The sequence below is a fragment of the Gobio gobio genome (assembly GCF_949357685.1).
Source record: "Gobio gobio genome assembly, chromosome: 5".
In the NCBI taxonomy this organism is placed as follows: domain Eukaryota; kingdom Metazoa; phylum Chordata; class Actinopteri; order Cypriniformes; family Gobionidae; genus Gobio; species Gobio gobio.
In genome coordinates this window covers 51,385,219-51,412,597 of record NC_137101.1, presented here as the reverse complement: position 1 = coordinate 51,412,597, position 27,379 = coordinate 51,385,219, and positions in this window count along the sequence as shown.

Below are 27,379 nucleotides of genomic sequence, written 5' to 3'. Positions count from 1 at the left end.
ATTATATAGTTTTGGGACATTCCATCCCAAGCTCCATTACGAATGTAACAGGGTCAGAAAGCACGTCAAGGCTTAATGTCGAGCTCTGGTTGTTGTAGCAATGATCAGATCCCAAAAGCAGGTAATTTGTAACTAATAAGCACAGTCTCTGTGCTGTGATGGGGATTAAATCATAACTGAATTTGTACATTTGCCACTCCCAATCATTTTCTTTAACATATGGTCCTGGCCGGGCTTCATAATGCTCTAGCAGCTTTCCAACACCTTATGAACACATTTCTAACAGGAATTTGCCTCTGTTCTGTTAAAGGCCCGATATACTCATGGCGAAGTTCTTTCATTTTTCGCTTAAGGTTAAAACAAAGTTTGTGATATGCTGTTAGAGAACATCTGACGCTGCCCACACTGCTGAGAGCAGCGTTTGATGAGTATGTAAATATGTGTTGCATTAATTAACAAGCAACGAAATTAAGAAAACTGCAAGCATTTTTTTAAATAAAGGATAAGAAAAGTGTTTGATCATTGTGGATATTTTTGCATAAGCTCTGCATATTAAACATGAAAAACCGTTTCAGTGTCTTGTTTCATTAGAGTTAAAAGTAAAATAAAGCATCTTTCCAGTGTGTTCAAGTTTTCACTCCGGGACTGAACAAGAGAAACAGGAAAAAACTGCAAATGAAGTTCGTTTTGGCCTGATTTTGTTCCAAATGACATCACATCAGTTCATTCTTCAATTTCGCTTGAAGTACATCAGGGCCCGTAAAACAGTAGATTTATATTGATTTTTAGTGGTGAGGATGTTATGTATAGGGATCATTTTTGTAATATTGTTTTGTTTTTCTCTTGTTTTGTTCTGCCGCTCTCTCTCGCATTTGCAAGTGTTTTGCTTTTGGGTTTTGCTGATTGGGAAATTGTAATTCCACCTGCGATTGGACCGTTATGACGATACTCGGTGTATAACACCTCTTTCAGTTAGCAGTATTGTGAAGAGCAGGAGTTCTCAACTCTGGTCCTCAAGGTCATCTGCAGGGTTTAGCTCCAACATTGATCAAACTCAGAGATCTATAGCTTTCTAGTAATTCTGAAGACCTTGATTAGCTTATTGATATGTGTTTGAATAGAGTTGGAGTAGGGCTGTAACGATTTGACCAAAAATAAAAATCTCGATTAATTGAACATTTTACCTCGATTACGATTAATGAACGATTATTTAGCTCTTCTTTTTTTTCCATCTATGCTATAACGGTTGAGTTTCTAAGCTACTTTAGTGATAAATCACAGGACAACGTTGACAATGACTTTCTGCGCTCCTCTCTGTGCGCAATCTTCATATGATGTGCAAGCTACTGTCTGTCTGAGTGTTCGTGTTTCACAACAATCAGGCATTAGTTCAACATAATACACATCTGATGGTCTTAAATCGCTTCAATGTTCAAACTGGCAGGCCTTAAAACACATACAACTGACAAAGCTTTGTGAGGACGCAAGTGAAAGTGATCTGGCGCGCGTTGTCAGAGACACGACACGGCTTGGCACTCTGTCTCACAGAAAAAAAGCTCATGGGCACTGAACGGAGAAGTTTTCCACAACGTTCTTGAATATTGCACAATCGCTTTAATGTTCAAACTGGCCAGCCTTTAAACTCATTTATTTGACAAACTTTATGAGGATGTAAGTGAAAGTGATCTGGCTTCAGGGCACACGTGCCGTCTGTGTGTGTGTATCAGCGCATATAAGAACGGCGATTAACTTACCTGTATAAACTGTGTAAAACATGCAATTAACATAGAAATTGTGAGCATCTATAAACAATGATAACTGCTCCTGGATCTTTCCGTGTGCCTGCAAACTGCACTTGTGACTGACGGGGCGGAGTCAAAAAACTGAAATAACCGACATGGGAAAATTACGTCGGTTAGAGTTTCTAAATTTCGGTTTCGATTAGTTTCCGGTTAATCGTCCAGCCCTAGGTTTGAGGTAAACTCTGCAGAAAATTGGAGTTGAGAACCCCTGGTAAAGAGATTCTTAGATTACATGTAACACCTCTTTCAGTAGCATAGTGGGTATAGGATAGGGATGTCCAATCCTGCTTCTGGAGGGCCACCGTCTTGCAAAGTTAAGCTCCAACCTCAAATAAACAGCTAACCAATGTATTCAGGCAACTTCAGAAACTTCTGGCAGGTGTATAAGGGCAACAGTGGACCTCCAGGAGAAGGTTTGGACACCGATGTTATAGAATCTAGCAAATGTTGTTGCATTACATATCAAAATGTTTTGTTGTCTGTTGCTTTGTGCAATTAAACTGTGGTTAACTTTTGTGTGTTTTTTTTTTTTTCACTTTAGACCTAATGGCGCTGAAAGCGGAGAGGGAAGTACTCAAAGCAGAGAAAGATCAAAATGAGAATCTTCATGATTTTATACCTGGAGAAAAATCTTTTAAATGCTCAAAGACTGAAAAGACTTCCAAACAAAAAAAAGCTCAAAAGACAGAATTAAGAAGTTATTTCACTTGCATTCAGTGTGGAAAGAGTTTCAATCAACAAGAAAACCTTAAAATCCACATGAGAAGTCACACTGGAGAGAAGCCTAATGGATTCCCTCAGTGTGAAAAGAGTTTCAATCAAGATGGAAGCCTTAAAGTTCACATGAGAGTTAACGCTGGAAAGAGTCCATTCACCTGCCAACACTGTGGAAACAGTTTCACTCATAAAGGAAGTCTCAACAGGCACATGAGAATTCACACTGGAGAGAACCTTTTCCCATGCCCTCAGTGTGGAAAGAGATTCAGTCGGCATGGAAACCTTAAAGTCCACATGAGAGTTCACACTGGAGGGAAGCCTTTCACATGCCCTCAGTGTGGAAAGAGTTTTGATCAACAAGGAAGCCTAATAGTCCACATGAAAATTCACACCGGAGACAAGCCTTACACATGCCAACAGTGTGGAAGAAGTTTCAACAGAAAAGGAAACCTTAATTACCACATGAGAATTCACGCTGGAGAGAGCTCTTTCACCTGCCAACAGTGTGGACTAAGTTTCACTCTAAAAGGAAGCCTTACCAGGCACATGAGACTTCACACTGGAGAGAAGCCTTACACCTGCCAACAGTGTGGAGGGACTTTTGCTCGACATGGAAACCTTAAAGATCACATGAGAATTCACACGGGAGAGAAGCCTTACACATGCCAGCAGTGTGGAAAGAGTTTCGATCATCATGGAAACCTTAAGGTCCACATGAGAGTTCACACTGGAGAGAAGCCTTACATATGCCCTCCGTGTGGAAAGAGTTTCACTCAAAAAAGACACCTTGAAGTCCACATGAGGATTCACTCGAGAGAGAACTTTTAAATGTTTGTGTGGAATGAGTTTTACAGACAAGAAACACCTTGGGAATCATGTAATACTGGAGAGAAGACTTTCATGTGCAATCACTTTGTAAAGACTTCCAGATACAACGCAAATCTTGAGGTTCACATAAACTGGATGATGGCACTGTTGTCTTCTGTAGAGCTGCTTTATAGCTGAATCACACCTCATATCTTGTTTCAAAATGATCAACGTCGCACTGTTATTGATCTGAACTGACTTGAGCTAAATAATGACACTGTTGTCTTTTAGAGCTGTTTTACAGCAAAATCTGACATGTCTCCATAGCTAAGTCTATGGCTTACCTGTCACGAGTGAGCCAGCATAAAAGCAGAGAAGAAACTGGGGCTGTGCCCGAAACCTGGAAAATGCTGCCTTCAGAGGACACATTTCAAGGCAGAAAGGCACCAAGTCCGAATCTAATGTTAGCTTCACTTCCTGTCTCCTGATCGATTTTTGAAGGCAGCATATTTGTATGCTTCGCTGCCTTTGATATCCAACAATCTTGTGCTTTCCATTCTGTGACAGTTGAGCTGGGGAAAAAGATGGCGTCCGAAAGTTGCGTTTCCTGGTCAGTTTGTGTGTAAATGTACGTTTTTTTACCAACATTTTCTAAGGTAGTGAGGCAACGAGTCAGCTGCCTAGGTTTTCGGACGCAGCCTGGGTGTCTCATTCAGCTCCCTAGCCCCCGAGCCCGTGGATTAGTATATCGTGTACACGGGGTCGGGCACTGGTAAGGACAGTAAAAGACGCCGACTCACTACACATTGGAACACTGGTCGGGCTCTAGACAGTAAAAGACGAAGACTCACTACACATTGGAACACTGGTCGGGCTCTAGACAGTAAAAGACGCAGACTCACTACACATTGGAACACTGGTCGGGCTCTAGACAGTAAAAGACGCCGACTCACTACACATTGGAACACTGGTCGGGCTCTAGACAGTAAAAGACGCAGACTCACTACACATTGGAACACTGGTCGGGCTCTAGACAGTAAAAGACGCCGACTCACTACACATTGGAACACTGGTCGGGCTCTAGACAGTAAAAGACGAAGACTCACTACACATTGGAACACTGGTCGGGCTCTAGACAGTAAAAGACGCAGACTCACTACACATTGGAACACTGGTCGGGCTCTAGACAGTAAAAGACGCCGGCTCACTACACATTGGAACACTGGTCGGGCTCTAGACAGTAAAAGACGCCGGCTCACTACACATTGGAACACTGGTCGGGCTCTAGACAGTAAAAGACGCAGGCTCACTACACATTGGAACACTGGTCGGGCTCTAGACAGTAAAAGACGCCGACTCACTACACATTGGAACACTGGTCGGGCTCTAGACAGTAAAAGACGCCGGCTCACTACACATTGGAACACTGGTCGGGCTCTAGACAGTAAAAGACGCCGACTCACTACACATTGGAACACTGGTCGGGCTCTAGACAGTAAAAGACGCCGACTCACTACACATTGGAACACTGGTCGGGCTCTAGACAGTAAAAGACGCTGGCTCACTACACATTGGAACACTGGTCGGGCTCTAGACAGTAAAAGACGAAGACTCACTACACATTGGAACACTGGTCGGGCTCTAGACAGTAAAAGACGCAGACTCACTACACATTGGAACACTGGTCGGGCTCTAGACAGTAAAAGACGCCGACTCACTACACATTGGAACACTGGTCGGGCTCTAGACAGTAAAAGACGCCGGCTCACTACACATTGGAACACTGGTCGGGCTCTAGACAGTAAAAGACGCCGGCTCACTACACATTGGAACACTGGTCGGGCTCTAGACAGTAAAAGACGCCGACTCACTACACATTGGAACACTGGTCGGGCTCTAGACAGTAAAAGACGCCGGCTCACTACACATTGGAACACTGGTCGGGCTCTAGACAGTAAAAGACGCCGGCTCACTACACATTGGAACACTGGTCGGGCTCTAGACAGTAAAAGACGCCGACTCACTACACATTGGAACACTGGTCGGGCTCTAGACAGTAAAAGACGACGGCTCACTACACATTGGAACACTGGTCGGGCTCTAGACAGTAAAAGACGCCGGCTCACTACACATTGGAACACTGGTCGGACTCTAGACAGTAAAAGACGCCGGCTCACTACACATTGGAACACTGGTCGGGCTCTAGACAGTAAAAGACGCCGGCTCACTACACATTGGGCCTCCTTATACTACGTCCTAAAAGTATGTACTCTTTTTGTGAAGAAAAAGTACATACTTTTGAGTGTGTAGCAGAAGAGTATGCAAGCTTTGGGACATACTACTTCGTCATCTTTAACGGACTCTGTTACGTGCGTCCCGTCACCGTTTAAACTGTCAATCATCATCACAGTTAAAATCCCCCACTTTAAATTTAATTTCCTACCGTATCGGAGAGAAATGTAGTCGCTCGTTGATCTGCCTTTCGTGGGTCTTTAGACTCCTCTCATGTGTTTTCAAAGTTAATGGCCAAACGTATCATTACAAAAGTTCTCAATGCTGCTGCAGGTGAAATATAATGTGGATAATATTGAATAAATATCTTTTCGTCAGGTTAAATACTGATAATTGCTCAGTCAAACCACTTTATCTAATCCTCTCCACTTAACCGTCAGACTCGCGTAACCGTCATGTTTGTAGTTTTTTTAAAACTTTTTATCCGCGTTTGTAGTTCTAATCGAATCCTCGTCCCTCTCGCAATGGGTGGTGGGCAATATCAGCCGTTAGAGTGCGCATCGATCTGCACTTCGGATTCTGACCGGAAATAGTAAACCATCCGGGAATCTTTGGAATACTCTTTTCAACATACTACGATTTGGGACATACTAATTCTTTTTTCGAATACTATTTAGTACGGATAGTATGCGAATTGGGACGCAGCATGGGACACTGATGACTCTGGGTGTGTCTCATTCAGCTCCTGAGCTCCCGAGTTCGTGGATCATTATATCGTGTACACGGGGTCAGGCACTGGTAAGGACAGTAAAAGACGCTGGCTCACTACACATTGGGACACTGATGACTCTATTTCTGGTGACGTGACAACTTGCATTGTACAACATCATTACTGGTATTTATGAACAACAGCAGAGCTGATATCTTTCTGACATTTACTTGTAATGTTATTTAAAGTACATAATGATAAATACTGTGCTTGTTACATATACGTGCAAAATGTCAGCCTTAAATAAATTATAAATGTTAGGTAGATTGTGTTCCTTATCTCTCTAATGATGTGTTTATGCTGAAATTGAATAAAATAATGGTTTGTGTTTTTAGAAACACATACCACGTGTGGTTATCGGTCATTATGTGTAGTGAGTTGGCTCACGTGATTTGAGTTTCACGCTTAAGAACTTCCGATAAGGGAGCATAGTGAGCATCGATGCACCCTGGGTTTTGCGGTGCATTGTGGGACTTTTTAGGGAGCGAACATTTCAGTACACTGGAAGGATTCTGCAATTGAGACAGCCCTTAAAATGGCCGACTCCCTGATCAGTGCTGATTGAGACGCACCCACTGTCAAAGTTTGAGTTCCCCAAGAGCTTTCTCCAGAGTGTGATCTTGGTCCTGCCCAGCCTGTTGCTACAGTGGTTTAATATCTTGTTGTTGAACATGATAACTGTTTAATATTCTACTGTGGGGTTTTGTATTATTGACTATTGTATAGTGTCTCCAACATTTATCCTGGCAGCTTAAGTGTGTAGATTGTAACCAGTTACCTTTATAGGTATCTTTCTATCTTTTTGTTGTCATTACTGCTGCTAACATCAAGCTTATTATTTACTTTAATGGTTGATGTTTGTTTATTTGGAAGCTGTAGGGAGGTGGGTGCCATTTTTGTTGAACCCTGTACTCTAGCTCCATTACTAACCCCAAAACAGGAGAAAACAATTATGTTAATTTATTTTCTCTGGTAGTTTAGTTAGAGGTTTAAATTAGAGGCAAGATTGCTTTTTGTTTGTTATTTTGGCCTTGCTCTCTCCTGAAGTCAGTACTTTCCTTTTTTTTCTTCTTTTTTTTTAATTACAATAAAAACTTGTTTGTTCCATTATTTGTAAAAGTAAAAATCTTTACAGTTGCTTGTGGTGCTGTGGCAGGGCTAAGCTCAACGCTCTTTAAACTTTTTATTATTTGCTGTGTCCGCTTATACCCTTAGACTCACGCGGGACATAACAAATTGGGGACTCGTCCACACGTTCAATCATTTTGTGAAACCGTAATTTATTTATTTTTTTTAAACGACATTTGCATGCCACCTGAGTGATAAAACACGGTGGAGGAGTGAGTTCCGTATTCACACGGTGGAGGAGTGAGTTTTGTGATCATATGAACCTGGGAACGGGCTGCTCACTAGGTCAGTAAAATGATTGTATGCTGTAAATAAAATGTCAACTTGGAATAAGCATAAATTCATATTTAATTTAATAATAGGAAATTATTAATTATTTAAATCTGTTTAAAAAATAGGACGATAGGATGTCATTTTAAAAGTGTGGAAATGAGCGGAAATAAGTTAATACAGCCTCTTATTTACATGAGGTAAACATAAAAGCTGCTAAAATAATAAGGTATATAACGTTAATTACTACCGTAATAACGGCCCATTTTAGATGTTTACGTGTTTTTCTTCTCTTTCTCTTTTGAGTAGTAATAAAAGATTATTCTTGTAAATACTTTCCAGCTTTTCAGTAATAAAAGTGGAGGCTAGATCTTTAAAATGCATCCAAATTACAGCGAAGAGCAATGATACGGTGCTCTGCGGTGGTCAAAAAGGATATGAACAGTGAATATTGAAGCTATCTTTTTTTGAAAACTCAGGAATGTGGATTCGGACGGCAATTAAATTATACTTATATATACGAATAGGACTTTAGTTATCATAAGTTTCTTGGCATCTTGGAACTTGTGTGGGTGAGAAAGCGTATACATTATAATTACGTATGGAATTTAATTTGGTCAAGTTTACTCTGTATCTGACAGTGGAAGAGTTTGACAGGTGCAGGAAGAAAGATCTGAATATGATTGCAGAATTTTTTAATATTCCTGTCGACAAGGAGGCAAATAAACAATGTATCAAAGACGAGTTGTACCGGAAGCTTGTCCAAGGAGGTATTCTGCCAGCAGATTCTAAAGTAGGCGGAGAAGTTGCTTTGGAAGAATCCATTTCTGTTCACATCCTTTGATTGTGCTTCGTCTAAAACAGTGGTTCTCAAACCTTTTTTGGGCCAGCGCCCCCTATCCATTATCCAGGTACCTTGACGCCCCCAACCCCCCCCACACACAAACACCAAAAAAGAGTTATGTATGCTAATTATTATTCTGTTATGTGTAATAATAATAATAGGTCTATGTATATTATTCACAATATTATTTTCCTTCTTATTATTAATATTATTATTAAATCCGTAACTTTTTTGTATTTAAAATGTACAAAATGTATATAATGAGCGAGTGCATCATGAATCCATTTTCCAAACCGTGTTTTTGTCTTATCCTGAATTGATTGATTGATTGATTTTATTTCTGGATCAAACCGGTACAAAAAGAAAGAAACAGTAATCCAAAAGGATAACATGCTAAAGTAAAAATACTTATTTCCAGCATGGTCCTTGGTGTTACACACTGTAAAACAATAAACAGAAACATAATGGACAAAAATAAAGAAAAAACAAAAACAAACCCATACAATATGAAAAGGAGGGTAAAAAAAATCACGTAAAACAAACTAAAACAAAATAAAAACACTATAAAGACTCTCCAAAATATTAATAACTAATTTACCCTATCCCATAAATGTTTTTTGACCTGTGTTTTAAAAATCCCTCTTGGTGATAGGAGTTTTGTAGCAGTAGGCAAAATATTCCATACCATGATACCAGTATAAAAGAAAGAATTTTTAATTGCATTTGTAGCTCTAGGAACTATGCAAGAGCGGATGCTGGCCCTAGTATTATAGCCATGCTGCGTATGGACCATGTTTACGTTAGAGCATAAATATTTGGGGGCATGACCATTAACAATGTTAAACATATGATTTAACTTAAGTTGTTCTACTCTTAGATGTACAGGTAGTAGACCAGCTCTTGTAAACTCCTCCTATATCTACCTATATGAGTACGGGAGGGTACTTTTAATAGGTACAGAATAACATTGTTTTGCAGCACTTGGAATTTATTTTTAAATTTCGCAGTCAACTCAGAAAACCATGCAGAGCAAGCAAAATCTACATGACATTGAATCAGAGTTAATACCAATAATTTCTTTACAGAGGAATCAAAAAGCTTTGTCTTGCGATATAAAAACTTTAACTTACAGGCACATTTGGCTAAAACCTTGGCTGCAATGGCTTCACCTTTAAGTGATTGATCCAATGTTAGACCCAAATATGTAACACTTGATTTGGATACAATTTCAAACCCATTACACATCACCTTTAAAGTATTTGATTTTGCCAGTTTCCTTTTTGTACCAAACAAAATTGATTCAGTCTTGCCCAGATGCATAGAGAGCTTATTGTCTACTAGCCACTGGCTGACAGACTCGAGCTCTATGCCAAGAGTATTTTCAATGTCTTTAACATTACACCCTGGGACAAGTAAAACAGAATCATCAGCATATAATAGCAACTTGCACCGTACCGCAGCTGATATATCATTTATATATACTAAAAATAACAGGGGCCCCAGGATCGAACCTTGGGGCACCCCGCATGTTATACTCTGTGGATCAGAAAGGGTCCCCTCAACATCACAGACCTGGGTCCTGTCTGTTAAGAAAGAAGTGAACCATATGAGTGCTGAGTTACTAAAACCCATACACTGTAATTTAGAAATCAAAATCTTATGGTTCACAGTGTCGAATGCTTTTTGCAGGTCAAGTAATAGCATACCAACATAATTCCCTCGATCAAAATTCTGACGCACATAATCAAAAAGGTGAATGAGACAGGTGTCGGTAGAATATGCAGCTCTAAAGCCAGACTGGAGCTCATATAATAAATCATGCCTGATGAAATACTCCTCCACCTGTTCATACACAAGGCGCTCAAAAATCTTTGATACAGCTGACATGATTGATACTGGCCTATAATTTCCAACATCAGCTCTGCTACTTTTCTTAAAAAGAGGAACCACTATGGTACACCTATAAGTAGTGTTTATATTGGCATTATATTAGGGGCGTTTGCGTGGAACACGTGGATAGCGCAGCCGCGCTGCTTTCTCCTTTACAAAAGGGCTTGCGAGAAGAGAAATAAAAATCTGCCCTAGTGTTCAGCTATGAACAGCTGTTCGGCCGAGCTTGTTATATGAAAAGGCTGAAGCTGATCATCGGTTGGTTTTTGTCACATGACCTGCAGTGCACTTGACTTCCGGCATTCTGAAAAGTTGAGTGTTCATCTCGCGGCGGCATAGGTGTGCCTGGAATAACGAGCGTGCCGCACCACACGCGCGTTGCTTCTGTAAAGATACATTTACACGCGTAAAAAAAGCAATGGTGAACGGCCCCGAACTGGTTCGAGTCGGTAGCACAGTATGCCTACCTCCACACAGTCGCAATAGTGATGTGTCGTTCATGAACGATTCGTTCATTTTGAACGAATCTTTAATATGACTCGGGACTACCGAGTTGTCTCAGAGAGTGATTCGTTCATTTTGTGTTGACCGCGCATGCGCGTTACGCTGAATCTGTACTGGAAAGAACAAAAATTATTCGTTCATCTTTCGAGTCTCGAGTTCGGGTTTGAGTCTTTCATTCTTCCTGTCAGTCCCATAGAGTCTATGCTGTCAGTAGCGGAAACAGAAAAGATTCGTTCTTTTGAGTTCGGGTTTGAGTCTTTCGTTCTTCCTGTCAGTCCCATAGAGTCTATGCTGTCAGTAGCGGAAACAGAAAAGATTAGTTCTTACGAGTCTTTCGGGTTTGAGTCTTTCGTTCTTTTGTCACGTGTGACTTGTCACTGTATTGAACACTAGTTCACAACCTTTTTACTAACAAGCACGTAGTTATTTTTTTTTTTTTTTTTTTTTATATATAATTCTCAGTTAATATCAGACATAAACAAATATGGGAAATATATTGACTATTCAAGTCTAACATCACAAATTCAAGTCAATTAGACTATTACTCGTTTTGAATCAACTGTATTTTATTTTTCTCTTTTGAGTTATATTAATTTTTTTTGTCCTTGTGTTATTAATGAATAAAAATCAGTTTAAAAATGTTACCTAAACCTTTATAACATAGCTTATAGGCCTATAGCACCTATACAAAAACATATTACACACACACATATATCTATATCTATCTATATCTATATCTATCTATATCTCATATATATATATATATATATATATATATATATATATATATATATATATATATATATATATATATATATATATATATATATATATATGTGTGTATATATATATATATATATATATGTATGCGTAAGTGTGTTTGTGCTATATGATTCAAAACGAGTAATAGTCTAATTGACTTGAATTTGTGATGTTAGACTTGAATAGTCAATATATTTCCCATATTTGTTTATGTCTGATATTAACTGAGAATTATATATAAAAAAAATAAAATAAAAAAATAACTACGTGCTTGTTAGTAAAAAGGTTGTGAACTAGTGTTCAATACAGTGAGAAGTCACACGTGACAAAAGAACTAATGACTCAAACGTCAAACCCGAAAGACTCGAAAGAACTAATCTTTTCTGTTTCCGTTACTGACAGCATAGACTCTATGGTACTGACAGGAAGAACGAAAGACTCAAACCCGAACTCGAAAGAACAAATCTTTTCTGTTTCCGCTACTGACAGCATAGACTCTATGGGACTGACAGGAAGAACGAAAGACTCAAACCCGAACTCGAAAGAACAAATCTTTTCTGTTTCCGCTACTGACAGCATAGACTCTATGGGACTGACAGGAAGAACGAAAGACTCAAACCCGAACTCGAAAGAACTAATCTTTTCTGTTTCCGCTACTGACAGCATAGACTCTATGGGACTGACAGGAAGAACGAAAGACTCAAACCCGAAAGACTCGTAAGAACAAATCTTTTCTGTTTCCGCTACTGACAGCATAGACTCTATGGGACTGACAGGAAGAACGAAAGACTCAAACCCGAACTCGAGACTCGAGACTCGAAAGATGAACTAATCATTCTGTTCCCGGACCTGTGTCACATGGCCCAGCCCCAGATCAGAGTCAGACACAGACAAGTCGACAACTAACGTCTCGAGGAGTTCGAAGACACGAGAGGTGGAGAACAAACGTGATAAATGTGAAGTTGCAAAAGAAAGAATGTCTCGGATCAGGAGGTGAGGTGAACTAACAGAGTTAGACTGCAATAGCCTGACCCAAATAATTAATTAATTAAACGTTTCAGTTTCTTATCATTTGGCTTTGGTTGCAGTACCCTATAGTTTATTTTTATTTAGTTTTACAAATGTAATCAACATTTTCATAAGTACTAAATGGGTTGGGCTATTTAACATGTCATTTTAATTATATTTTTCTGAAATGAACGAAATTACTCGAAAAAAGATTCGTTCATTTTGCTGAACGAGACTCAAAGATCCGAGTCAGTAAAATGATCCGAACTTCCCACTACTAAGTCGCAAGGGCTGTGTCAAGTGAGTGACTGCACAGGGCCTCGCAACTCACCAGGGCCTCGCACAAAGTTAAGTGACAGCTGACATAATGTAAAAGTCAATTATATTTAACTTAACTTTAACAATATTTCTCTGTGCATGACTGATTCATGCGCAAATGTCAGTCAGCGCGGCATCGCACGTCAAGTTATTTATTCACAGTCCATTCGAATTCTGATTTTAGCCGTCTTTGAAGTGGGTCAACCCATAGATATTACCTAAGAAATTCAAGTAAATATGCTAGAAATCCGAGCTCATTCAAGTAACCTATGTGCGTATTGCACGGACAGAGAAAGCCCGGACTCCGTAAAGCAGTAGAACCCGCTAATAGACAGTGGGAATATTATTATAGGCTAATTTCCCAGAGTGCAAAAAAGTAATCTGTGGTAAACTATAAATCAGTGTATATCAGTGTTAATGAAATGTAACGGTTACAAATTTGACATTCAAAATTTGATTATGTGGCTTATCGCAAATAGCAGCCAATCAGCAAAGAGCAGCCCAAAAATGCAACAGTTACAAATTTGACATTCAAAATTTAATTAACAGCAGCTGTACTGCAAACAGCCAGTCAGCAAAGAAGAAGCATTCTTAGCACTTATTTTCAACGGAGAACATTTAAAAAAGGAAAAAGTAGAATGATTTATTTTTGAACTTTCGAATTAGCTAAATTGATTTGAAAATTAGTTTGAGCCCTGTGCTTGATGTTTTGCTTCTTATTTTCTTTACGGCAGGTTGCAAAGACGTTAGTTTCAGCCGTAGTGCTCCTGATTCAGGCAAGTCCAACCGATTACGGTACTTAGACTGCATGTGGATGACCTGGCTGAATCCCTGCTCAACGAGATATGTTGTTGGAAAAGCAAGAATCAGCAGCTTGATCTTTTGCCAGAGAGCCGGATACCGCTGGGCATATTTGAGCCACATGCTGCACCAGCCAGAGGCGCGAAAAATAGCCTGGGCTTCGTCATCGCACTGGATGTCAACAAGGGCTCACAATCGATCACATCCACTTGAAAGGGCTGCACAACCCAACTGGGAACATCAAGGTTAAGGAGGTCCCTGAAGTCCGGATCTCCATGTCGGCCTTAACCATCCTCAGGTGGTCAGTGGACACCTCGGACACCTCTAATGAGTATTATTTTACAGTTAAATTGTTCTTTTATCTCCATGAATAGTTTTAGACTTTTTTAGAATTTGAATTTGTTGTTTTATTACTTATTATTCAACTACAATGTTTATTTATATTTATAAGGCAATGCATAGCCTACTAGACTATGTCTGTATTAGAGTCCTGCATGGGTGCGGGAACACGACGGGTGACCCATGAATATTGCTGAAAGGGGTGAAAAACATCCTACTGTGTCAGATACGGGTGCGGGTCGGGTCGGACAAGGGAGAAACACGGGTCTAAACACCGGTTTTAAACAGTCACGTGCAAACGAATATAGACCTATAAAAATATATGCATGGTGTAGCCTAGATGTGTTCCTAAAGATATGCATATACAAAAATATGCCTTGCCTATATTTTAAGTTGATAAAATAATTTCAAATCCATATCAGTTTATTTGTGGCCGCGCGGCGTGCATGCTCTCCCAGAAGAATCACAACTGCGCGCGCGATCTGCCTGCACTGCGTGCAGTCGTCGAGATGGATCATGAGTTGTTGAAGAAAAGAGAGCCGCAAAGGTGGAACTTCATCGCTGAGGAAGCACGCAGATAACTGTGGTAACAAACCAAGCAGAAGCAGTTCTATCGAACAGTATTTTTGTTATGTTTACTGAGTTTGGTCTCTTAATAACAGTATCTTACCTACATTAAGCCACGTTAAGCGTTTTAGAATGTCCCTGCTGAAGTCGTCCTTGTGTTAATGGTCGTGTAATAACTTCTGTATGCTGGCAATAAACATTTTTGTAAGTGTGTCTATAATGTGATATGCTAAACTGATTTAATTGCGGGTGTGGGTCGGGTCGGGTGCAGATTTTATTTAGTGCTATTGTCGGAAAACGGGTCGGATGCGGTTTTAAGCACTACGGGTACGGGTGGGTGAGGATTTACAAAATCGGACCCGTGCAGGACTCTGGTCTGTATTTTCAGACTCAATATAATCACTCGATATAATAGCCTATTCATTACAATGATATTCATTGAAATAAAATATATTAGGCTAATTATAATAGTGGGCCTGTTATATCTATTTAGTGTTGTTTCTGAAAAAAAAAATCACCGTGGCCAGCTGTGGGAAATGAGCAAACTGCTTCCTGCCTATACTCTGCCTGTAGAGATCTAGACTGGAGGTGAGACTGTGGATAACCGCCTTGGATTTGACCAGAGTGATGACGTTTCCTTGGAGCTTTAACGTGACATCGTTCATTTTCTCAAAAAAGTCTGCGAGGTACATGATGTTGCAGCGGCTGGATGACATCTTTCCCCGAGAGCTCCATCAACCTCCTCCAGGAACTCGACGATGCTGTCGAACAGCTCACAAAAACGAGCAAGGCAGTTTCCCTTTGAGAGCCAGCGGACATCAGTATGGAGAAGAAGCCGCTCAAAAGTCTCATCATTTTCCTGACACGGCTGTCAGAACAGTCTCTTATTCAGGGCATGGGCTTTTATTTTGTTTATTGCTTTGACTGCTATATTGAGAGACTCGTGAAAACTGGATTGGTGCATTTGGCGACAAGGTTGTGGCGGTGCAAAACACAGTGGACTGTGAGGATATGCGGCACCTGTTCCTTCAGCAGAGCGGTGAACCCACGGTACCTGCCAACCATAGCGGGGGCACCATCAGTGGCAAATGAGGGATGTTAGAGATTGGAATTGATTTCTCCAGTAGATATGCAGAAAGCGTGTTAAAAATGGTCTGGCCCTTGGTGTCGGTTTCCAGATACTTGGAAAACAAAAATTCCTCAGCCATCTCGTGACCGTTTGAGGCCCTATAACGGACATAGGCCATCAGCAGAGCGTTGTTGTCAGCGGTGGTTGTCTCGTCCAGCTGAAGGCAGAATGGAGAGTCCCGCAGGATGGCACATAACTGCTCCTCTGTATCCGCGCCCATTTCATTTATCCTGCGTGCCACGGTGTCATTGCTGAGTGGGATGGATTTCAGCACCTGTGTGGGATCGCGCTCCATCACGGTAGAAATGACCTCTTTAATGGCAGGAAGCACCAACTTTTCCCCAATTGTGAATGGGTGTCCACATTTGGCGATCAGCAGGCAGATGTTATAAGATGCTATTAGTCCACTATCATTTTGACTGCTATTCTTTGCGAAGGGACTGCTGATGGTTCTTCTACCGTGTTTCTCCTTTAAGGCCTGGAAGAACGGACTGTCCTTATCTGCCTTGTCTGGGTGGATCTTCATAAGGTGCTCCTTCAGACGTGAAGGTTTCATAGCTTCATTTGAAAAACTTGTTCAAACAATAAACACATTGGAAGCTGTGCATTGGTGGGAGAAGGTATGACACCGTAATTGAGGTATTCAAGGGAACGCCGTCTGCATTTTTTCTTGTTCGGCGGCGCCATTTTGCTCAATTTTTTATTATGGTGTATTTGCCGCGCAAAAGTGGATTAACCGTTTGTAGACTGATTTTTGACCTGATAAGTGACTAAATCTCACAGCTATTATGTATGGAAGACTAGGAATGCAGGATTTGTTGCGACACCATATAAACCGAAAGAATACAAGAAATCTATTTAATAAAACAAATTATTTTATTAAATGTTTTTATTACATTTTTTTAAATGTTTTAAAAAATCATGTTAAAATGGACAAATGAGTAGATTTTAAAATTGTTGTAAAAATGTTAAATAAAATGAACAATAAATTAATAATTAGTAGGCTTATTTTAAAAATAAATTAATTTGCATGAGAGAGTTTATACACATGTTTACAACAGTTTAATAAAGCCACCATTTAAAAATATTTTGCCCGTTTTTTTTCTTTACCCATTTTAAAATATGCTATTCTAAACTCGTAGGGGCAACAAATCAACTTCCGGCTCTCTCAGGCTATAATAGTCCTACGGACATTAAAGCGGTAATGTTTGCACTTAGGTTTTATTACGCGGGTTCTCACACACACTGAAGCACTCGCTGTGTTTTGACATGACATGAACTTCATCTTCAAGCCGCTCTGAGAGTCACTTCATGAACATTTTCCTGTTTTACCGTTCATTTGAGAAAACGGCCACCCGTCAAAATAAAAGTTTGGTTTAATTTGACAGAAATATATTACTGTTGTACAGTAAAATTTAGACATGTGTCAATGTAATAATACTAATAATAAAATATTATCAAAGCTTATTTTTTTAAGGAATAATCACGTTTTCTTCCATGTTTTAATTTTATCAATAAAGCTCAGTGCAGCACGTTGACAAAAACTGTTTAATGATTAAAAGTTAAATTAAATTAATATTTCATGTCTTCATTTGATTTGAAAACAAAATTTGAAAAATGAAACGGAATTGGATGGGGGAAAACAGGCTATTTCATAAGGCCCTAAAGATGTCATTTTTGTTCAATTGATAGGTTTCATTATTTAAATTAATTAGACATGTTTTTTTTATTACAAAAAAATATTTAACCATTAAAATGGAGTCCAAAAAAACGGAATCCAGAAAAATTAAGACGGAATTAGGGGGAAAATAAGCGGAATTTGAAAATAGTTATATATATATTAATGGATTTCACAGGGCTCTAATCATTAACCTTAGGCCTACTTTCGATAAAAAAAAATATATAATCATGATTTTTCATGAATAAATATTATAATTAGGCCTAAATACCTTGGTATCAGCTTTCATCAATGGTAGGTATAGCCTAATTATAGCCTACAAATTAAAACTAATTTGGTTTGTCATGATTAATTCGTGTTCATCAGTAAAATAAAAACAAAAGCTTCTAGCAAGAATAAACACACGGATAAAAATGTTCTGCTTGATTTACTTAAAAAATATGATGAATTTTTTTGCATAATTTTATTATGTAGATCAAACAAGACTAGTCTTTGTACAAACTACTTATTTTTTATATCTGTTGAAAGATAATTTGCACATAAAGTAAACTTAAGTTTAGCATTTCTCTAGTCATTGTTTTGTGTGTGAGATCTACATAACTTTAAGAGTTCTAAATGTTTATTTTTGATTGAATCCAACTTAATTTTTTTAATTCCATATTACAAATTTCAAGTGGGATCTACTGCGTTTTTCCAAATTTGTTTGTGTATTTTAAAGTTACATGAACTAAAATTTTCTAATTAGCAACTTATTATTTCTAATGCAAATAGTTAATTTTTTACTATACTATTTCACCAATGGTACGCATCAAATATGGAAATATAGTTACATGAATACTGACATTTTGCTTATTTGATAGTAAAACCTGACAGGGTCAGTATAAAAATAGTATATCCACCTCACAGATTGAGACATTGTGTTTCATGCTCATTAAGTGAAAAATTGACAGGCTTTATTGTCTCAACATATGCAATCTGGCCAAGGGTTGATTTAATATTACAATGGACATCTGTTGTCTCAACCAACCAACCAATGTTTAACTCATATTTCAAAACATTTTAAATGACCGAACACTTTCAGTAAGGACATTTTTCAATTAAAAAAATACATTGTACAGTATATTTTCTATACAGTTGTGTTTCTCATGCTCTTCTTAATAATCATCTATAAACAATAACAGACTCACAAACATGGTCCCCATAAGACATAGTAATAGTGTAACTTGAGAGAGTGCATTGAATGAACCTGAGAAATTGAAATTATAAAACTTTAACAGAGGGACCTGTTCCCATCCTCCAGCTCTAGGAAAATCTTCTAGAAAGCCTGCATTTCATTTTCTTTAGGTTGCTTTGTATTCGATCACAATCAAATTACAATTCACATTGTGCAAAATATTTTCCACGAGTGATTCTCACTTCTTCAGTCATGTGTCCTTCACATTAACAGACTCACAAAATGGTCCCACATATGAAAATGTAGTTATGCAACTTGAGAACGTGCATTAGAATGACCTGAGAAATTGAACTATAAAACTTGAACAGAGGGACTTAAAGGATTAGTTCACTTTTAAATAAACTTTTGCTAATAATTTACTCACCCCCATGTCATCCAAGATGTCCATGTCTTTCTTTCTGCAGTCGAAAAGAAATTAAGGTTTTGGATGAACAGTCCAGGATTTTTCTCCATATAATGGACTTCAATGGGCTCCAAACAGTTCAAGGTCCAAATGACAGTTTCAGTGCAGCTTCAAAGGGCTTTAAACGATACCAGACGATGAATAAGGGTCTTATCTAGCCAAACGATCAGTTTCTGCGAGAAACCGAGCAGTATTTATGCTATTATTTTACCTCTTATCAGGAGAAACGCGATCGTCTCTGAGCTCCGCCATAACGTCCGGCAAGTAAGGTCAAATTAGATTGTGGTCATAGATATATATCGATAGTAGATGCCTCATTCTACTGATCCGTGCAGTCGCTAATGAGGCATCTGCCTATACATCTATGATCACGATCTAATTTGACCTTACTTGCCGGAAGTTATGGCGGAGCTCAGAGACGATCGCGTTTCTCATTTACATTTAGTCATTTAGCAGACGCTTTTATCCAAAGCGACTTACAAATGAGAGCAATAGAAGCAACTACAACAGTCAGAGGCTACAGTATGCAAGTGCTGTAACAAGTCTCAGTTAATCTAACACTGAACACACAGGATTTTTTTTTTTTTTTTTTTTTTAAATAATTAGACAGACAGAAAAATGAATAGAATGTTAAGTGCTATTCTTGATTGGTCAGGTGCTGCTGGAAGAGATGCGTCTTTAGATGTTTTTTGAAAATGGCTACAGACTCGGCTGCTCGAATTGAGATAGGCAGGTCATTCCACCAGGTGGGGGCAGTCCAGGAAAAGGTCCGTGACAGTGATTTCATGCCTCTCTGGTATGGCACCACAAGGCGTCGTTTCTCCTGTTAAGAGGTAAAATAATAACATAAATACTGCTCGGTTTCTCGCAGAAACTGATCGTTTGGCTAGATAAGACCCTTATTCATCGTCTGGTATCATTTAAAGCCCTTTGAAGCTGCACTGAAACTGTCATTTGGACCTTGAACCGTTTGGAGCCCATTGAAGTCCATTATATGGAGAAAAACCCTGGACTGTTTTCATCCAAAACCTTAATTTCTTTTCGACTGCAGAAAAAAAGACATGGACATCTTGGATGACATGGGGGTGAGGAAATTATCAGCAAAAGTTTTTTTTAAAAGTGAACTAATCCTTTTACTTAAACCTTCTACCTTCAACAATGTCTGTGTGGCTTTTAGGTCAGTAAGCTGACCGTGAGATCATGGACTTTTGAGGACATTTTCTTGTTAACGTCCTCCAGCTCCAGGAACATTTTCTGAAAAACCTCGAAGGTGTATTTCAGTTTTTTCGGATAACTTAGTTCCAGCGCATAAATAAGGCCCCAGGGCCGGCCCGTGGCATAGGCGGAATAGGCAAATGCTAGGGGCGCCACTCATCCATAGGGGCGCCAAAATTTATTACTGATTCTATTTTATTCATATTAATTTGAAATATGACCAAATAAAGCGCAAAAAACCGCATCTTCCCGGTCCGCCTCATCAATCTCCCCCACCGAACTACTTGAAGTGCGTCAGAAATATAACGCGCGATCAGTTTAACTTATGGAATTTGTTGTGTCGCGTCGCCTCTCGCCGCATCTAATGTAGAAAGGATTGCTTTCATATTTTAGGGTGCTTGCCGCTCGCTACAGGTGTAGACACGGTGAAAGTTGCCTGATTATTTATGACGGATTGCCGAATTGTAGTGTCATAAAAAACAGAAGCCCTCTGATGCAGGCAAGATAAGGGAAACACTGCAAAAATGCTTTTCTTATGTAGTATTTTTGTCTTGTTTCTAGTCTAAATATCTAAAAATTCTTAAACCAAGATGCATTTACTAGATATGTAAAATAATATTTTTTCTTAAGTGAGTTTATATATGCTTAAAACAAGCTAAATTATCTGCCAATGGGGTGAGAAAAATAATCTTGTTTCTGATTAAAATCTTATTTCTGTCCCAAACAGAAATAAGATAATTCTTCTCACCCCATTTGGCAGATAATTGTGCTAGTTTTAAGCTAAAACTCACTTCATTTTGATTTTTTCCCCCAGAAAACAAGGAAAAAATTATCTGTCATTTTACTAGTAAATACATCTTGATTTAAGAATTTTTTGATGTTTGGACTGGACACAAGAAAAAAATACTAAATAAGAAGAGCATTTTTTTGCAGTGTAAAGACAGAGGTAAAGTGGTGTAATGAATGAACAGTTTATTTAATTGCATAGTAGTAAAATACTAATGTACGCTAATTAATTCCAGTTTTACCTTAAACTATATGCAAGCAGCTGTTCTGGGTTCTCCAGTGGCCACAGATAGTGTATTTTGTAAAAAAAAAATTAATATCTGATTTTTAAACGCATGTAATATCACTTTTTTAATAGCCTAATGTTTTTATTCTACAGTTGTGCAGTTTTAAGGGGACATATGGACATTTTAAAAAGTATTTGCCGAAATTAGTAATGATATTTATATACAGGTTTATTTAAAATAGCAACATTTTATGTAAATTTCACATGAAATATCTAAATTTCTCAGTTTAATTCATGGTGAAAACATGAATGTGCATATTAGTGGAAGTTTGCTGCCATCTACTGGAAAACAAACACTTTTGCTAGTTCTCAATAGTTAGTGCATGAATGCTGGATGCAATTACTTGTTATTTGTGTTTAGGCTGTAATGTGGCGTAGGTGCTATTTTTGTATAGTTTAACTATCATCAGCCTTTTAAAAAAATTAAATAATAATAATATCATGAACATAATGACGGGGTAGAATGGACTGGACATCATTTAAAACAACAACAATAAAAAAAAAAAAAAACATCAATGCATTAAAAAAATAAAACAGTACCAGTGTTTCCGCAACTTAGACTGAAAACATGTAGTGCTAAACCTTGATACAAGGGGCACCAAGTAAAATCTTGCCTAGGGCAGCAAATTGGTCAGGGCCGGCCCTGTAAGGCCCATAAGGTAGATGCAAGCATCAGCTAAATTGGGAATACCAAAAAGGACCTCTGCTCCCTCAATGGCTATTCCAGCCTGCTTCTCAAGACCTCCATCCCTGGCTTTGTTGACCACAAAAATGTTGAGAATCAATGAAGTGAGGTCCTCTTGGATCGTTGCAGCACTGTTGCTATCACAAACCTGTGAAATATACCAGAGAGGATTAAAACTACTTTTTGCTTGCTAATGTGAAGAATGCATATAACTCTTTGCTCTCCCTCTGAACAGAAATCTGGGTGGTAGTTGAGCAGTTGTGATTTAAACCAAGAAATGTTTTGCGCATTAGGGCTGGGTATTGATTCCAGATGTTCGATTCACATGCTCTCAATTCAATTTTATTCTATTCAATTTCGATTCGATTACGGATTTCAATTCTCTATTTGACTCAATCAATATGGATTTAATACAAATCCTATATTTATAAAAATGAACAGTGAACATAAGTTTACAAATGGTTAATTAATAAAAAGAAATTAAGAGTTACAAACCTGTATATTAATATATGTTCCATCAATCAACTGTATGAAATGTAACATGACCTAAGTAGATATATGAGGGGGAAAGTACCTTAAAGGGTTAGTTCACCCAAAAATGAAAATTCTGTCATTAATTCCTCACCCGCATGTCGTTCCACACCCGTCAGACCTCCGTTCATATTCGGAACACAAATGAAGACATTTTAGTGTAAAGCTGATGCTGAGAAAGGCTTCAGATAGGCCTCCATTGGCATTCAGTACATTTACACTCACAAGACCCATAAAAGGCACTAAAAACATCGAACGCCGGATCTGCGTCATATTCTCGCGCATGCGTCGTGGAGGCACACACAGAAGTCGAGAACAAGTTGGATAAAGGTGTTATTTTGATTTTTTTTTGCGCACAAAAACTATTGTCGTCGCATCGTAAAATTATTGTAGAGCCACTGTGGTGAGATGGACTTTGTAACGACGTTTTAAGTGCCTTTCATGGATCTTGGAAGTGTGAATGTACTGAATGCCAATGGAGGCCTATCTGAAGCCTTTCTCAGCATCAGCTTTCAACAAAAATATCTTCATTTGTGTCTGAAGATGAACGGAGGTCTTACGGGTGTCGAACGACATGAGGGTGAGTAATTAATGACAGAATTTTCATTCTTGGGTGAACTAACCCTTTAAATACGTTATTAATTTTAACGCATTATTTTTTTACCATAACGAATTAATGTAATACACATGTATTATCTCTCAATCGACAGCCATAGTTATTTTATGTTTAAGATAGTTCACCCAAAAATAAAAATTCTGTCATCATTAACGAATGTATTTATTTATTCATCATGTATGAATTCTTTGTTCTGTTGAACACAAAAGGTGATATTAGCTACCAAGGTTATTTTCGTAAACGAAAACTGAAACTAAGACTAAAACTATTGGTCAAAAAACATTTTCGTAAACTGAAATAAAATTAAAAAAACTGTGACACTACTCGAGGAGTGAACACATCGCGCTAGTCCTAAACGGCTGTTCACAAAGAATGCGTTCACGGCAGTGAAATGGTAAATGACATAAGGTAACGAGATGCACATTGAACTTGAGTTCACTGCTTTTAGAACGCCGTTTCATACGTTACGCGACGAGAGACGCAGGTGCAACAGAAACTAGCTACTGTGTGTTTGAGATGTCATGTTAGTATAATATTGACAGGCTCAAAGGTGTTATCATTGTTTTTACAAATCATTTACTACTAATAATATTATAATCCGTGTGGAGACATTTCCACACAAAGTAGGGAATACCAGGACACACAGACACACACACACACACACACACACACACACACACACACACACACACACACACACACACACACACACACACACACACACACACACACACACACACACACACACACACACACACACACACACACACACACACACACACACACAGACAACATTATTTAATCACACTGTCTTCACAACAGTTTGTGTTGGCTGTAGTCAGACGACTTTAGCTGTGGTCACACTGCTAGCCTACATTGTTGCCTACTACTAAAGAAATAATCTTTTAATTGTTTAACGATATTTAATCTTTAATATGAATGAGTTTGTCTGGAATTTATCATTTTTACTTTCATATTTTTACATTGCATTTATTTGGTTCTTTGTTCAATCTCAGACCATTGTTTGTCGTATAGGTCATAGTTTCACTCTTAAAGGTGAAGACCCAACTTTATGCATGTTTTGTAAGATTCCCCTCTCCATTAAACATGTTTTGTTGGACTGTCCTGGGTTAAAACAAGAATGCTCTTTTATTAAGTTATTTCACTTTAAGGACTTATTTAGTAAGATTATGCATGAAAAGGTTTTGGATTTTTTTTATCATAAGTTGATTTAAAAAAATCTTGTATATGACATGTTGTGTTTGTTTGCTTGGTTTTATTGTATTTATATGATATTTGTATTTTTGTAATTAAGTTTTGCCATGAATATAGCCTTAGATGCTGACATGGCATTATATATATATATATATATATATATATATATATATATATATATATATATATATATATATATATATATATATATATATATATATATATATATAAAATCAAGAAATACATTTCAGAATCCTTCAGTATGCATTCATATAAAAAGTGAGAGGGCGGGAATATATTTTCTTTACCTGGTAGTCCTTGATCAACTCCTCTGTCTTTTCACCAAGGTAGAGAATGAGGCCTCTGATCACAGTTTCTCTTCGGGACTCAATGCTGTTGTCCTACAAATATATGAAACATGAGATTTTCTTAAGTACGGATATCAGAATGCTACAACATTAATTTAATTGCTACAATGTTACACGTGCATGCCTCATTTATGATGTCAAGGGTCTCATCAAGTTTCTTCCCAACAGCTCCCCCCTTCCTCCTGTACAGGCTCAACAATTTAGGTGTGTTTTGGTCCAACTTCCCTAGGAATGTGGACTGTAGTGGCTTCAGTGTGATCCTCCGGAATTCCTCCTCAATCTGAGAACGAGTCAGAGAGAGAGAGAGAGAGAGAGAGAGAGATGGAGAAACATCATGAGATACTGAGAGAAAAGAATTAGAGACACAGGGAAAGAAACAGAATACCAAGTAACCCTAGAAATACACTAAGAACGGCATTTAGCTGGTCCAATGTCTGACAAGGGATGCTGCACCGGATGGGAGTTCATTAAGTTCATGGTTTGAGTTTAGTTAAGTTAGCAGCTTAGTTTGAGAAAATCCCACACTACTTAGGTGGCAGTAGTGTGGCTTTTTCTGAAACTAAGCTGTCAGACAAAGCACTTGGTTATTCCAAAGGTAATCAGAAAAGTATTAAAATTATCTACATACCTGGGAAAACTCAAACAGGGCAGGCCATCGAGCATTTAAGTCAATCACAGGAGGTTTCTGGATCACATCTTTACGACGCAGTGAGAAGGTTTTTACCATCTTCTCATTAACCCTTAACTGTCACCGTCCCACAGGTGGGACGTTTGCCATTATATATTTAAAACAATAATATCTTAGTAGAAAACTAAAGTAATATTGACAAACTATATATCATTTGAAAGCTTACAATCTCTAGTTTTCATATTTGGTGATTGTTTTTTTATATAAATTTCAGAGGAGCAATAATCTATCTATTTGCAACAAGAATATTTCATACTCATTAGGCGTGTTCAGGTCTTTATTCTGAAATAGCAACGAACAAGAAAAATCATGAAAGATTGGTAGAAACCTCAGTTTTTTTTCATGCCAACAGTTCAAAAGATAACACCAATTCAATTTTACAAGAAAAAAAGTCCTGAAAATGTTTTGAATATAAAGAAGAAAAAAAAAGGATTCTCGATTTGTGCTGTGCCGGCGAGCTATAACGCACATATGTGGTGTTTTTTGTGCGTTTATTAGAGGTTGAATTCAAATCAAATACTCCCAACCGCCCATACTACTTATGAATAGGATGTCTACTTCATAAATTGTATGAAAATTATGTAAATATATAGTTTAGATCACTCAAACCATATGGAAATGGAGGCACCCTTATATGGGCAGTAAGGAAGCTTGGATGTGATCTATTGTCCTGCACCCAAACAAAATCTCACTGAAAGCTCTTTTTTTGAGACATCAACCTAAAATTTGGAACTCAACTTGTTCATATTTTTGGCTTTGATTGTCTTGCAGTTTTAGAGTAAAACATGTTTAGTAAAATATGTATTTTATATAAAATGTAAATAATGTATATTTTCATAAACTAAACTTCTAAACTTCATAAACTTTTTTCTGTTTCACTTTCATAATTTATTTCACCCCTACAATTTATTTATGTTAATTTATTCATGGTTGATGTAGCATGTTATCCAATGTCCATTTGATATCATGATCATGCATGGTATAACAACACACTAGATGCTATGTTTGGTAAAATCTTCTGCTCAGAAAGAACCCACCCTCATACACTTTGTCCAATAATGATTGACAAGTCATTCAAGTCTCAATGTCCAACCAGAGCAGCCAGAGCCGTATCTAAAGCTTGTAAGAGCTCAGCAACTCAGCTGGCCTATGGGCTCTTTGAAAATGGATATTTACTCAACCATTGTCCAATCCATGGCTAAATGTCTGTGGTTGCTAATCACATGTCCATGTGCAGTTTGAAAACAGCTGCTGAAAGTTTGTAAATGTGCATCAAATTAACTTGCAATCACCAGGAGCAGCCATTACATTTGCACCTTCACTACGGTTTGTGATATGAATCCACAGAGGCCAAACAATCAATTTTATACACTTTTAGAAGTTATAGACAAGGTTTGTGAATCTAGTGAAGAAGAGCTGAATGTGGAATCTAGTGATGAGGAGCCAGACCTACTTTTTTCAGAAGTGAATGCACCTGATTCATCTCAAGATTGGTAAGTTGTATTATACTCTTTACCAATATGTGATAGGGAGCAGTGTGTAAATGTGATATGTAATTATGTAGGCCTATTCTATTTCTTTTTATATATCTCTTGACATATTTTGCTATATTTATACTATATTTATATATATATATATATATATTATATGTGTGTGTGTTTGTCTATATATATTTACATTTTTATTGTTGTGATAGGCATTCAGATGATTCTTTTGATGAGGACTGGCAACCCAATGAACAATGCCAACCTTCAACCTCTGTGGCATCATTTACAACTACTGCTTCC